Here is a 14,047-nt window from a genome sequence, read left to right as displayed (position 1 = left end):
TCCCTCTGTGCTGGGGACGCCACTCCAATGGGGTAGGCATGGCCCCTGTTCGCGAGGCGCTTGCTCCTACAGGAAGAGAACCCGCTACATGCATGTTCACACACATATGCAATAAACATGTAAACAGACCACATAATCTCAGGTGGCGGCCAGTGGGATGAGGGACTGAATCAAGGGGTAGAGTTAGAAAATATCCGGGGCACCACCTTCAGAGAGAGAAATCAGAGAGGCCCTCTTTGAGGGGGTGACTTTCTGTTAAACAGATGTACTGAGATGTAATTCACATCCTACAACATTCGCTCTTTTAAAATGTACAATTTAGGGGGATTGAATATATTTGCAAGGTTGTGCAATCTGTACAAACTTTGGAATATTTCATCACCTCCAAAAGAAATCTTGTACCTATTAGTAGTCACTCCTCATTCTCCCCTTCCCCCCATCCACCAGCAACCAGTGAGCTGCTTTCTGTCTCCCTAGATTTGCTTATCCTAGACATATATTATGAATGGAATCATAACTACACGCGGTCTTCTGTAAATGGTTTCTTTCTCTTAGCATCACATTTTCAAGTTTTATCCTCATAGCATGTACAAGTGCATCACTCATTTTTCTTGCCAAATAATATTCCATTGTATGGATAGAGCATGTTCCATTTATCCTTCATCAGTTGATAGTCAGGTTGTTTCCACTTTTTGGCCATTATGAATAATGCTGCTAAGAATATTCCTGTACAAGTTTTTGGGCGTATGTGTTTTTATTTCTTAAAAAGGTGACATTTAGCCTGAGCTCTGAAGGGGAAGAAAGAGCCAATCATGCCCAAAGCTGGAGAAAGATTATTCTTAGCTGGGGGGACAACACAGGCAAAGGTCTGGGGATGGATGGGCTCCAGGATTCTTTGTGTGTATCCGCATAAACCTAACTTTCTACACACCCACATCCAGTCCCTTCCTGAGCTGTGTAATCTGTGCCTACTCAGTCAGAGGGTCACTGTTGGCTTAGAGAAAAATTCCTTTGGGTGGGTAAATTGGGGTGATTCCTGGGGGTCCACAGTTTGGGAGTCTTGGGGGTCATGGGCAGAGGGAGTTGAATGGAGCAATTCAGGGTGGCAGCACAAGGTGGAGACAGAGGGATTTGAGAGACAGATCCTTGGCACTGGCACATGCAGTAATTACCCCTGACTCCCACAAAATGCAGCCCAGTTGCCTGGCAGCAAATCTCCTCTCTCTGCTTCTATTTCAACCTGGCCACCAGTGAGCTCTTTTTCCCTTAATGAGTCTGCATGGGTTCTCCCACCACCTCAGCTTTATTGAGATATAACTGATATATACTGTTGTATAAGTTTAAGGTGTACAACGTATTGATTTGATACACTTAAATATTGCAAAATGATGACCATGACAGTGTTAGTGAACTCCTCCATCAGTCACATAATCACCCTTTCTTTTCTTTTTTTTTTTTTTTGTCTTTTTAGGGCTGCACCCACCATAAACGAAGGTTCCTAGGCTAGGGATCACATTGGAGCTGTAGCCTCTGGCCTACACCACAGCAACAGCAACACCAGATTCAAGCCTCATCTGTGACCTAAACCACAGCTCACGGTGACGCCAGATCCTTAACTCATTGAGCGAAGCCAGGGATCGAACCTGCGTGCTTATGGATACTAGTCAGATTCATTTCCACTGAGCCACGATGGGAACTCTTTTTTTTTTTTTTTGGACCATTTCTTTTTGGTGGTGAGAACATTTAGGATCTACTCTCTCAGCAACTTACAAGTATATAATTTTCTTATATTGACTGTAATCATCTTGCATTTGTTTTTAATCTGGCTTCACCTGGATCAACCTGGTACAGGTTGCAAGGGGTTGAGCTCATACTGACTTGGGTATCCTCTGCAGGGGTCCATGAAGGTCATTTCACCAAGTGCTACTGTGGGGAGGATCTTACAGGAGTGTGTTCAGACAGCAACAGGAGGATAAATCTGCCACTTGGCAGTGGAAGAAGATGGGGTTGAAAGCAGTTAGCGTCACAGAGCCTAGATCTAAATCATAAAGTCAAAAAGGGAAATGCTGGTGTTTGAAAGTGGACACTTGAGCTCTTTGAAGAAACCCCTCAGTATATTCCTTTTCCTAGCTGCTAAAGCTTCTTTGCACAAGGCTCCTGATATTTTTCTGCCCTATCATGCTTCACGTTTCATCTCATAGTCCATAGTGGCTGCTGTTGCACCAGACATCACATCTGCACCATAGGCAAGAAAAAGTAAGAAGAGGCAATGTTACTCTCACCTTCTAGTCAAGTTTGGTTCTTTTAAAGAACTTTCCTGGAAGCTCCATATTACAATTGTTACTTACAACTCATAACATACGCCTACCTGCAAGGAAGGCTAGGAAACATGCTTACATAGCCAGGAACATCGATAAACCCAGCACTAGAGTGTGACTGTTATTCAGGTAGAGGGGGAGGGTGGATAATAGGCAACTAACAGCCCCCACAGCAGGGTCCTAGTTTAGTAACATCCTTAGAGAGGACTTCCCTGCCCAACCTATCCAAAATAGCACCTCTCACTCTAAGCTTCTGCTCTGATTCATTTCCAAGAATGTATCACTCTCTGAAATTACTTGTGTTATTAGTCTCCTTATTTGCTGACTGATATTCCCCACTAGAATGGAAGCTCTGTCACAGCAGAAACCATATCTATCTTATTCCTTGCTGGCTTAAGTTGGAGAGCCATGTGGGTGAGTGTTGGATAGCCCCCACTCCAAAAAGGAGCTGTGAGCACTTCATGAGATGCTGCGTACAAGGCACTGACCCAGAGCCTGGCACAGAAGGGCTGGGACTGGCTACAGTGTTTGCTACTCCATTTCCCTATTCCTGTGGTTGGCATGACCATGTAACTGAGTTCTGGCCATTAGGGTCAGAGCTGACATGCATTGCCAGCCAGTAAACTTCTCAGGCCACCTCCGTGCTTTCGCCTTCCTCATTGGCCAGTTTGGTGGAGGCCCCTTAGAATCTGGTAGAGCTATAGCAGAGAAGGTATCTGGGTTTCTGAAGGACTGAAAGGAAGAGAACTCCACCACAGCAGACTAGATGTGAAGGAGAAACAAATCTTAATAGTTTGAGCTCCTGAAGTTTAGGACTGTTTGTTACAGCAGCATTTCATTAGCCTTCACCGCATCAGAAACCATCCCCAGTGCCCCCTGAAAACAACATCTTGTGTCTCATGAGTCTTTGGATTGCTTCTGAATTTCTTCTGCCAGCTTTGCCTGGTCTCATTCACTTGGCTCCTTTGGTTGGGGCCTTAGCCAGGCTGGAGGGTCTGAGAGGGCCCTACTCGGTGTCTGGCAGTTGATGCTGTCTCTCTAATGGGTCACCTCTGACTTCCTCCATGTGGCTCTAGGAACAGCCTCGTGGGCCCAAAGTTCTCACAGGACAAGAGACACTGCAGTGCCCTGTGAGACCTCGCCTCAAAGGCACACAGTGTCACTAGTGCCACATTCTGTTGGTCAAAGCAAGTCCTAGATCCTAGAGGGTGGAGAAAGAGGTTCCCCTTCTTCAGGGGATGAGCAACAAAGGCACCTTGCAAAGGGAGGGTGGAGCCAGACAGGCAGGCCGCTATGATCTTTATTTTATTTTTTGTATTTTCTAGGGCCGCACCTGTGGCATATGGCAGTTCCCAGGCTAGGGGTCTAATTAGAGCTGTAGCTGCCAGCCTATACCATAGCCACAGCAACGCAGGATCCGAGCCACATCTGTGACCTACACCACAGCTCACGGCAACGCGGGATCCTTAACCCACTGAGCAAGGCCAGGGATCGAACCCACAACCTCATGGTTCCTAGTCGGATTCATTAACCACTGTGCCATGACGGGAACTCCCTGGTCTTTATTATTATGTTGGTCTACCCCAAGGAGTTAACATCACATGAGCTATATGGCTGGTTTGTGCCCACCTTCCCACTCCCATCCTTGTCCCAGCCCCACAGAACGCTTATTTCTACAGAATTCTCAGATACCCACATTTGGCGGCCAACAGTGAGAACTGAATCTCAGCAGGACACAGCTGCATTGACAGAGCTCGTGAGTGAAGGGAACTGCCCTCCCGGGCTTGGCTTGAGGCCCAGAGCTCAGAGGAAAGGTCACCCACTCCCGCTGGCAGGAGGTCTGAGTCAAATAGCTGTTAAACCAAACAAACTAATACCCACCTCTACCGCTGCCCACGCAGATGTGACCGATTCTTTCCTTGAGAGAAAAGACTTCTCTTTGTCATTTGCCACTCTGACCTCTGCAGCATGGAAACTAAAAATAATACCCACAAGGAGAGTCCTGTATGCTTATTCTATTGTTCTTTACAGTCACAGCAGCTTGTGTCATGGACACCAGAATGAGGCAGGGAGGAGCACTTGGAACATGGGCAGATGAGTTGTGGGTCTTTAGAAACCAAAGCTTGCATTCATTTTATAAATTCATCCATCCACCCATCCATCCATCCACCCAACTATCTATCCATCCATCCATTCATCCATCTATCCATCCATCCATCCATCTATCCACCCACTCACTCATCCATCTGCTCATTTATCCATCCATCCACCCATCTACCTATTCACCATCCATCCATTCATCTATTCAATATTTATTGCATGCCTTCTCTGTGTCCAGCACCATACTAGGAATTCATTGGTAAACTCCACCCTCACGGAGTTCCCAGTCCAGAGATGGATTTAGACAATAACCAAATAATCAAAGCAATAAGTAGTCGAATTGCTTTTTGAATAGGTATATGAAGCCGCCGCCCAGGGGATGCAATTTGAGTGCCTCTACTGGATCAGGCACTGCCATAAGCAGGGGATGATTATTTTCTAATTTAATTCTCATTACTACTTTATGAGGTTGTTACTATTAATATTCCTGTTTCACAGAATTGCAAGCAGAGACTCAGAGGGTAAGGTGACTCGCCCAAGGTCACACAGCTGCCAAGTGGCAGAACTGAGATTGGAACCCAAGTGTGTCCACTGGTCATGGCAGAGCATCACAATGGGGAATCTCTGCATCCAGGGCCTTCTGCCCCCATTTGTTCTGGGCCTTGTAGCCACATCAAGGCCAAGGCACATGGGGTCTCCCCACACGGTCACCCTCTTTGCACCTGCTCTCGGTCTGATGACTCATGTCTCTGGGAATGGGATAAACATTAACCCAGTTTGTCTCCACCAGGCCCCAGGACAGCCACGCCTCCTGCTGGGCTCCTTCCTTGCCTCCCAGGAAGTCACAGCCATCAGCTCGGGCCCACATGGCCATCAGCACATGGCCAGCAGCCACAGAGTCTCAGAAAAGGTCTTTGGGGATATAAACAGAGATGGCACTCAGAACAAAGGAAGCGTGGCTGTTACCAGGGTTCTTCAAGACCATCTGACTGCTGTCCTGCTTCAAGTGTCCACATTGCCACAGGCTGGCTGTGTGCCCCCAAGCAAATTCTGCCTCTCTCTAGACCTCTGTTCCCTGCTGCTGCTAGGTTTGGTACCTGTTGAATTCATCCATCCAGATGTTTTTGAAAACCTGCCACATACCAGGTTTCACGATAGGCCCTGGGAAGTGACTCAGCACAGAGTTACAGTTACAAGAGAGAAAGTACAAGGTGCCTTGGGAATGTAAAACCGGCCGGCTTGACCTAGATTAAAGGCCCTGGGGAAGTGACATTTCGGCTGAGACCTAAAGGATGCATAGATGATAATTTGGTAAAGATACAGAAAAGAGAATTCTAGGCAGGGAAACCAGCATCTGCAAAGTTCCCAATGTGGAGGAAAGTCATGGACCCGGGGAGCTGCCAGAATGGCTGGATCCTGGGGTGAGGGGAGGACAGTGCAGGAAAAGCACAAGGAGATCAGGAGGTTTTGGAGACAACACTGGGATTGGGGTCCTTGAGAAAAGGGAGATGTGGGGCCACTGAATTCCAGGGGTGGGAGCGTAGGCCACGTATTCATGAAACAGGCTTCGTCGGCTCACCGAGGGAGGTCAGGTGGAACACTGGGGCTTCAGAAACAATCTTGACCTATTTCATAATATTGCCAGTTCTGTAAGAGTCAGTTCTGTAGGAGCGTATGGGTTAACAGCTTTAACTGTAGCCTGGGAATTCTCATAATGGGAGAGCAGAGCTCAGAACTTCATATGAGCAAATGCATAATTTATTTAGCCCTTTCCCATTGGTTCGAGGATCCTCTAGACCCTAGGACTCAACCTGCAGTTGGAGCTCTATCTATTGCAGATAGCAGAGAACCTGACCTGAGAAAAGGGGATTTCCTGGAGCCTGTGTTTGAACAGCCAGGGGAAGACCTTCAGGTGTGGCTTGATCTAGGGGCTCACATGCTATCACTGGGATCCACTATCTCTTTCTTCACTTTTCAGCTCTACTTCCTTGGGGTTGGCTCTGCCTGTAGACCCTTCATCAAAAACGATGTTGGCAGCTCTGCATTCCATTCCTCATGTCCTCCAAGAGCATCAAAAAAGACACCCTAGGCTCTTCTCAGGACTGCAAGTCATGTGACAAACTCTGATTTGGGAGCATCCCTAGACAAATCAGCAGCTGGAGAGATAGGATCTGCTAATTGGCTCAACTTAGGTCACATGCTCCACTTTGGCATCCAGGGGGTGGAGTCAGCTTCCTTGAAAGCCCGGAGAATGAAGTTAAGGAGTGCCCACCCTGGCAAAACTGAGGCCCTTAAAATGGGGAGGTGGGTAGTAAGCTGTGTGAAGAGAACAACCACATTCAGCACAAAGAGGGGCCCGCAATTCTCTGAAGGTGAGAACCTTCTAGACCTTCTTCAGGAGTGGAAAAGAGTTGTTTCAAGGTTGCTAAGATCTGAGACAGGGGTAATTTCATTGCCAAAGGTGCAGGCTAGGAGTTCATCAGGAAGACAAGGGGAAGAGTCTGGGAAGCACAGTTCCCAGAGCTGGAGGAAGGGGGAGCTCAGTGCAGGTGCAGAGTTCTCAGTCAAGACATGATACTGAGAACTGCATGTGTCAGAGAGATAGCTGCTTACACTGACCCAGGTTGCAGGGAGGAGGGAACATGTGCTCCATCCACCTTTCCCCTCCCCCTACCTGAGTGGGGAGTTTCTCTCCATCATCGGCCAGTGTACAGGGGTCTCCTATGGATTTTAAGCATCCTAGGGTCTGGGTCTCCCTCTGGATGGGCTGTGGGCTGATGCAGCAGAGTGCCACGAGCATGAACACTGTCCACCACCTACAGGGCAGGTGCTCCAACATAGTTCCTGGGGACCTCAGAGCTGCCTTCCTCATCTAGCCCTGGACTCATGAACCTGGCACTTCCTGAGCAGCAGCCACACTCCCAGACCCCTTTCCATTCCAGGCACCTGCTTTTTTCATCCCTGCCTTCCCAGACCTCTGTGCTCCATGCTTCCAGGATGCCCATGTATACTGGCTTTCAGATTTTTTGTTTGTTTGTTTGTTTGTTTTGTCTTTTGTAGGGCTGCACCCACGGCATATGAAGGTTCCCAGGCTAGGGGTCAAATTGGAGCTGTAGCTGCCAGCCTACACCACAGCCATGGCATTGCAGGATCCTTAACCCACTGAGCAAGGCCAGGGATTGAACCCACATCCTCATGAATACTAATCGGGTTTGTTAACCACTGAGCCACGACGGGAACTCCCTGACTTGCAGTCTTGGTTCACATCTGCATCACTGTGTAATTACTCATGGTACCCCTTTCCTTCTCAAAGTGTCTTGCTTTGGGTGAGAAATTATAGTACCCTATACTTCCCTCTGCTCCCAAATCCCTGCCCGCTTCCTTTCTCACAATAGGCCTGATGGGCCCAAGAGCTGTGAAAACCTGAATTCAAATGATCAGCAACTGAGAAATCCACTGCCCACCCTGCCATGAGGGCTAAGGAATCTTAGCTTTGGACAGCTATGGCCATCAACTTGTCCCGGTTTGTTTACAGCCAGGCCCGGGATGGGGTCCTTCCTACAAGGGCAGGTAGAAAGATTCCTTTTAAAGGAGCAAAGAAAAGAGATTCCACGTCAAAACAGTTCCAGTCCCAAGGGTTTTCCCGCCTCCACCCCCTCTGCATTCCTGTCCCCATTTGTCCCTACAATAAACCCCCTGTTTTAAGGTAACTCGTGTGGGTCTCCTTTTCCTGCAACAAAAAGAGGTGTACCTAAAATAGGCCAGGGCCCGGGCCTGTGGCCAAATTTGGATGAAAAACTGGGTCAGGCAGGGGAGGGAGCGGCAGGCTGGGCTCATGGAGGATGGGGCTAGACAGCGCCTGCGGATGGGGCACTTCTCTGTGCCAGGCCCTGAGCTACACATTCAACCACCATGAACTTATGTAAGCCTCTTGCTGCTCGAGGAGGCAGGTACTATTACCTACCATTTAACAAGGAGGAAATGGAGAGAGTCGGGATTGGGGGCTCACATCTCAGTCTTCTGACTCCACCGTCTGTACTTCGGGGTACAGGGCAGACTTCCAAAGTACGAGAAGGTGGCTAGTGTCTCAGCCATCTGGCATTTAGAAGTTCGGTCTTGCCTGGCCCAACCTGGAGCTTTTTGGCACAAGCATGTCTGCAGTTTTCTTCACCATTTTTAAAGGGAATTTAAGGAGGGAGAAAGAGATCATCCTTTCAACTTAAACAGGTTTAAGGGCAGGGCGACATTTAATCTTGCTTCAGGCATGGCTAAATCCAGGGGCTCACATGATATCCTCCTGTGTGTGGCACTCAATTGTCTCTCCATTGCTCCTCTTCCCTGTGTGTGTTGACCTCTCTTCAAGGCAAGAACAATGAGCCTCATCCCTATGGCTTGCAATACAAAAGGGAAAGTCACTCTCCCTCCCTTTGTCTGCCTCTCTCTATTTCTTCCTTTCTTTCATCATCGATATAGGAACCAAAAGAAGGATTTGGGTTGGCTCTGCTTGAATTACATGTCTACCTCAGGACCAACCACTGGGTCCAAGAGGATATGGCTATGGTGTTAGGACTGACTCAACTCACTGATAAGCAGCCCTCCCAGTGGTGAGGAGGGGGGGGGGCTGTGATTTACAGCCTCAAGGTACCACAAGAAGTGGGGGAGGCATGGTTCCATCAAGGAAAGGATGCTGCTGGTCAAAAACAATATATCCACCATTCTTAGAAAGATATGTTACAGGGTAACTAGTTTAAACGTTTTTAATGTACTTTTCAGTGTGACTTCCTGATGGTAATTTTGGGTCTGTACAGCCCTGGGCATCCATTAGTCTGGGGGAGATTAGAATTTATTTCAGAAGATGAAAAGAGAAAGACAGAGATTATGTTCAGTTTTTGACCTTCGAAATTAGATGATGCTCCCGACTGTAGCCTTGAGGAAGAATTTTTCCAGGTTCCTCATCTTTGAACTGATCAATAATTGTGCCAGACAACTTTGAACGTGGAGTCTTCCCATGGGGTACAGGGTCTGTTCTCCCAACTCAGGACCAATGGGCCAAGTGAAAGTAGGAGAAACATTGGCCCATTTTCTGATCTCAAGATTTTTGGGTTTTTTTGTTTTGTTTTGTTTTTGTTTTTTCGGGCCACAGGTGCAGCATATGGATGTTCCCAGGCTAGGAGCTGAATTGGAGCTGCAGCTGCCAGCTTACAGCACAGTCACAGCAACACCAGATCCAAGCTGCATCTGTGACCTACACCACAGCTCACAGCAACACTGGATCCTTAACCCACTGAGCAAGACCAGGGCTTGGATACTAGTTGGGTTTGTTACTGCTGCCACAACAGGAAGTCCCTGAGCTCAAGACTGTGGGAAAAAGTGGGGGCAAAATGGGAAACACTGGTCCTTTGAAGTTTCTCTACATCAGGTATCAGGGATTATTATTTTTGTGCCCTTACCATCTCCCAGGCACTGCACTGTGTAAGAGCTCATTCATCTTTTAAATATCCCTATGAAACAAGCATTTCTATCAATCAGGATTCCTGATTGCAAGCAAGTCCTATCAACTCAAACAGGAGAAGGCATTTGATGACAGAACTTGGATATTGTGATCATTTGTTTTATGTGCCAACTTGATGGGAGCCACAGGGTGCCCAGATATTTGGACAAACATTCTTCCTAGTGTGTCCATGAGAGTGATTTTTAGATAAGATTAACATTTAACTCCATAGAAGGGGGGGTGTAATGTAGATTGCCCTCCCTGATGTGAATGGGCTCTTATCCAATCACTTGAAGGCTTGCATAGAATAAAAAGGTTGACTCTCCCTGAGTAATAGGGAACCTCCCTTTTGAGAGCCTTTTCCAAAGGTCTTCTGCCTTTGGATCAAACTAAAACATCACCTCTTTTGGAATCTTGAGACTACTGGGTTTTCGACTGGAATTTATACCATCAGCTCTCCTAGTCTCCAATTTGCTGACTACAGATCTTGAGACTGCTCAGCCTCCATAATCATATGAGCTAATTCCTTATAATAAATTTCTTCCTACTGATAAATAGATAGATATATCAGAACAACAGAGAGAGAGAGAAAAAGAAAGCGTCTGTGTGTGTGTACTCATTGGTTCTGTTTCTCTAGAGAACTTTGACTAATGTAGACATGTGGGACAAATTATGCGTAGGCTTCAGGTATAGCTAGATCCAGGAGTTTAAACAATGTCACAAGGCTCTTTCATCTCTTCCTAGGTCTTAGACAAGATTTCTTCACATAGCACATGTGATGGTGGACACTGGCAACCAGGCTCATGTCCTTCTAAACCTAGCACTTACAGAAAGGAAAAACATCTCTCTACAGCCATCTGATTGACCTCGCTTGAGTCACATGTCTATTTTTGAACCAATCACAGTGGCCAAGAGAATGTGCTACAGGATCCACAGAACACATGGAGTAGGGGAGGAGTTCTACAAAACAAAACTGAACACACCACCATGGCAGGTCAAGTAGGCAAAGATATTGTGCCCATTTTATAGATGAAGAAACTGACACAGAGTATGTAAATGACCAGCCTCTTAAGCCTCCAGGCTACCAAACATCATTGCTGGGATTCAAACCCAGGACTTGTAACCACTAGTCCATATTGCCTCTCACCCATTAGTCCATATCATAAAACCAAAGTCTTCCAACACCCCAACCCTTGTTCCTCACATACAGGCTTTTCAGGAGGCACACATTCTCTGAGACTTTGTGGTCATTTGTTCTGTCACATTTCCGTGGCCATACTTAACTGATATAGGTAGGTAGGTGTGGGAGGGAGTGATAAGTGTGAGTACCTTCCTCTCAGCAGGAGGGAGCCTTCAGTGCTTTGCTATAGGAGTTTGATTCTTCTCCCTGCCTCAGCTCCAAGGAGGGACCCGAGTGACAAGCTGAGTCTGCCAAGGGGTTGGCATCCATCCCCACACAGCTGTCCCCATCCTCGGATACATTTTCATTCCCTTTGAGAACTGCCCAATTTGGGCATCTCAAGAACAGATGTTTCTTAACAACCACAGTTTACCATGAGTATTTTTGGTCCTTTAATCTTGGTAAATTGTTGGGATTTTGCTGGTTCTCCGGGGAACAGACAAAACAGCCTCCATTGAAGCTTCATTTGAAATGGCAGCAATAGGCTGGCATGATGATAAGGCATTGCATTGGTTATCTGTTGCTGCATATTGAACTGTTCCAGAACTTGGAAGCTTAAGACAATAAAACATGTATTGTCTCACAGTGTCTGTGGACCAGGAATTCAGGAGTGCCTGAGCTGGGTGGCTCTAATTCAGGGTCTCTCGTGAATTTGCCATCAGCATGTCAGGAGGATGTAGTCATCAGAAGGCTTGACTGGGGCCAGATGACCTGCTTTCAGGAGGGCTCACTCCTCTAGCTGCTGGCTGGAGCCCCCAGGTCCTCACCGCATGGGTCTCTCCATCAGGTGGCTTGAGTGTCCTCACAACATGGTGTCTGGCTTCCCCAGAGTGATGATCCTCAAAAGGGCAAGGAAAGAGGAGTTCCCGTTGTGGCTCAGTGGTTAACAAATCTGACTAGGAACCACGAGGTTGTGGGTTCGATCCCTGGCCTTGCCTAGTGGGTTAAGGATCCAGTGTTGCAGCGAACTGTGGTGTAGGTCGCAGATGCGGCTCGGATCCAGTGTTGCTGTGGCGCTGGTGAAGGCCGGTGGCTACAGCTCCGATTCGACCCCCAGACTGGGAACCTCCATATGCCACGGGAGCCGCCCTAGAAAAGGCCAAAAAGAAAAAAAAAGGGGGGGGGGCAAGGAAGGAGTCTCAGTGTCCTGGCCTTGGAAGTGACAACCTGTCACTTCCATCGTATTCTAGTCATTAGAAGCAGGTCAGGAAGCCCACCCAACACTCAAGGCCCCCACCTTTTGACGAGCGTATCAAAGAGTATATGGATACATTTTTCACCAGCATAGGCACTGCTGTCAAGCACAGTTCTTTCCCCAGCCCTGTATTCCTGCTCTAACTCAGAGACCTTGCAGTTCTTGGGCTTGGACTTGTAACTTGCTTGGGTCAATAGAATGAGGCAGGAGTGACTGTGTGCTGGTTGTGAGCCTGGGCCCCAGGGGGCTCTGCATGTTTCTGCTTGCCTCCTTGGACTCCAGCCATCGCCAGAAGAAGAACAAGTCCAAGGCAACCCACTGATACCAGGAGAGACACATGGAGCAGAACAGACAACCCAGCTGAGCCCAGCCTGGCTCGACCAATGCACATTAGGCATGTGAGCTAAATAAACACTCACTGTGCTATAGCACTGAGACTTTGTGGTCATTTGTTCTGTCGCATTTCTGTGGTCATACTTAACTGATATAGGCTTGGGAGTCAGCCAGTCTTAATTCAAATATCAAGTCCACTCCTAACCAGGTATGTGGCCTTAGGCAAACCACTTCACTCCTTGGAGCCTCAGTGACCTCATCTGTAAAATGGGAGGATGTCATTTGCAAAGTGGAGGTTTTGTGGTGATTAAATTCATGCCTATAAAGTGCTTAGAGCAGTGGCTAGCACAGCTGTGACTGCTGTTACCAAAATACTCTGGGTCTATTGTCCCAACACTCAAGCGCAGCCAAGGGTAGGATGTGACGTTCCAGCTCAAGCATCTGCTGTAGCTCCTTGGTTCCAAGTTCCCCAGTGTGATCTCAAGGATTCCTTCCTCTTTCTCCCATACTCACAAGCCACTTACCACCACTCTCCTACCCAACAGCCAGAGCCCCAACCCTGCACATCCTGTAAGCTTCCCACCAGGCCACCTCTTTATCCTGGCTCAGCTCCTATGTGCCTGTTCAACAGTCCTCAAATTCCCTGGGCTGTACAGGAGGTAACAGCACAGGCTCTGGGATCAACCATCTTGGGCTCTGAGGTCCACCCCCCCCCCCACCAGCTGTGTGACTCTGAGAAGTAACTATACCTTTCTGTGCTTCCAGTTTCCTCATTTGCAAAGTAGAGACCATCACAACACTTACCTTATCAGGTAGTTGTGGTGATTTGATCCTATTAGACACGTAAAACCATATCCCTATGCCTGGCATCTTTTAAGTGTAAATAAGAGTAGTTAGCTTTCCACATTATGGTTTTCTCCAGATACAGACCCTGGAGTGAGATGGCAGGATCATATGGTAGCACTATTTTTATTTTTTTTAAGGTACCTCCACACTCTTCTCCATAGTGGCCACACCAATCTACTTTCTCCCCAATAGCATAAGAGGATTCCCTTTTCTCCACACCTTCTCTAGCATTTATTACTTGTAGATTTTTGATAATGGCATTCTGACTGCTGTGTGGTGAAGGATCCATGCAGCCCAATTTCTCAGCAGCATTATTGACAACTGCCAAGATATGGAAGCATCCTAAGTGTCAGCTGACATATGAATGGATAAAAAAGATGTGGTATGTATACACAATGGACTATTACTTGGTCATAAAAAAGAATGAAATTATACCATTTGTAGCAACACGGAGGGACCTAGAGATTATCACACTAAGTAAGGGAAGCCCAACAGAGAAAGACAAATACACATGATATTGCTTATATGTGGAATCTTTAAAAAATGATGCAAATGAATTTATATATTAAACAGAAATAGGCCCA

The sequence above is a fragment of the Phacochoerus africanus genome, chromosome 15 (genome assembly GCF_016906955.1).
Source record: "Phacochoerus africanus isolate WHEZ1 chromosome 15, ROS_Pafr_v1, whole genome shotgun sequence".
NCBI classification, from domain to species: domain Eukaryota; kingdom Metazoa; phylum Chordata; class Mammalia; order Artiodactyla; family Suidae; genus Phacochoerus; species Phacochoerus africanus.
This window is presented reverse-complemented; position numbering follows the sequence as displayed.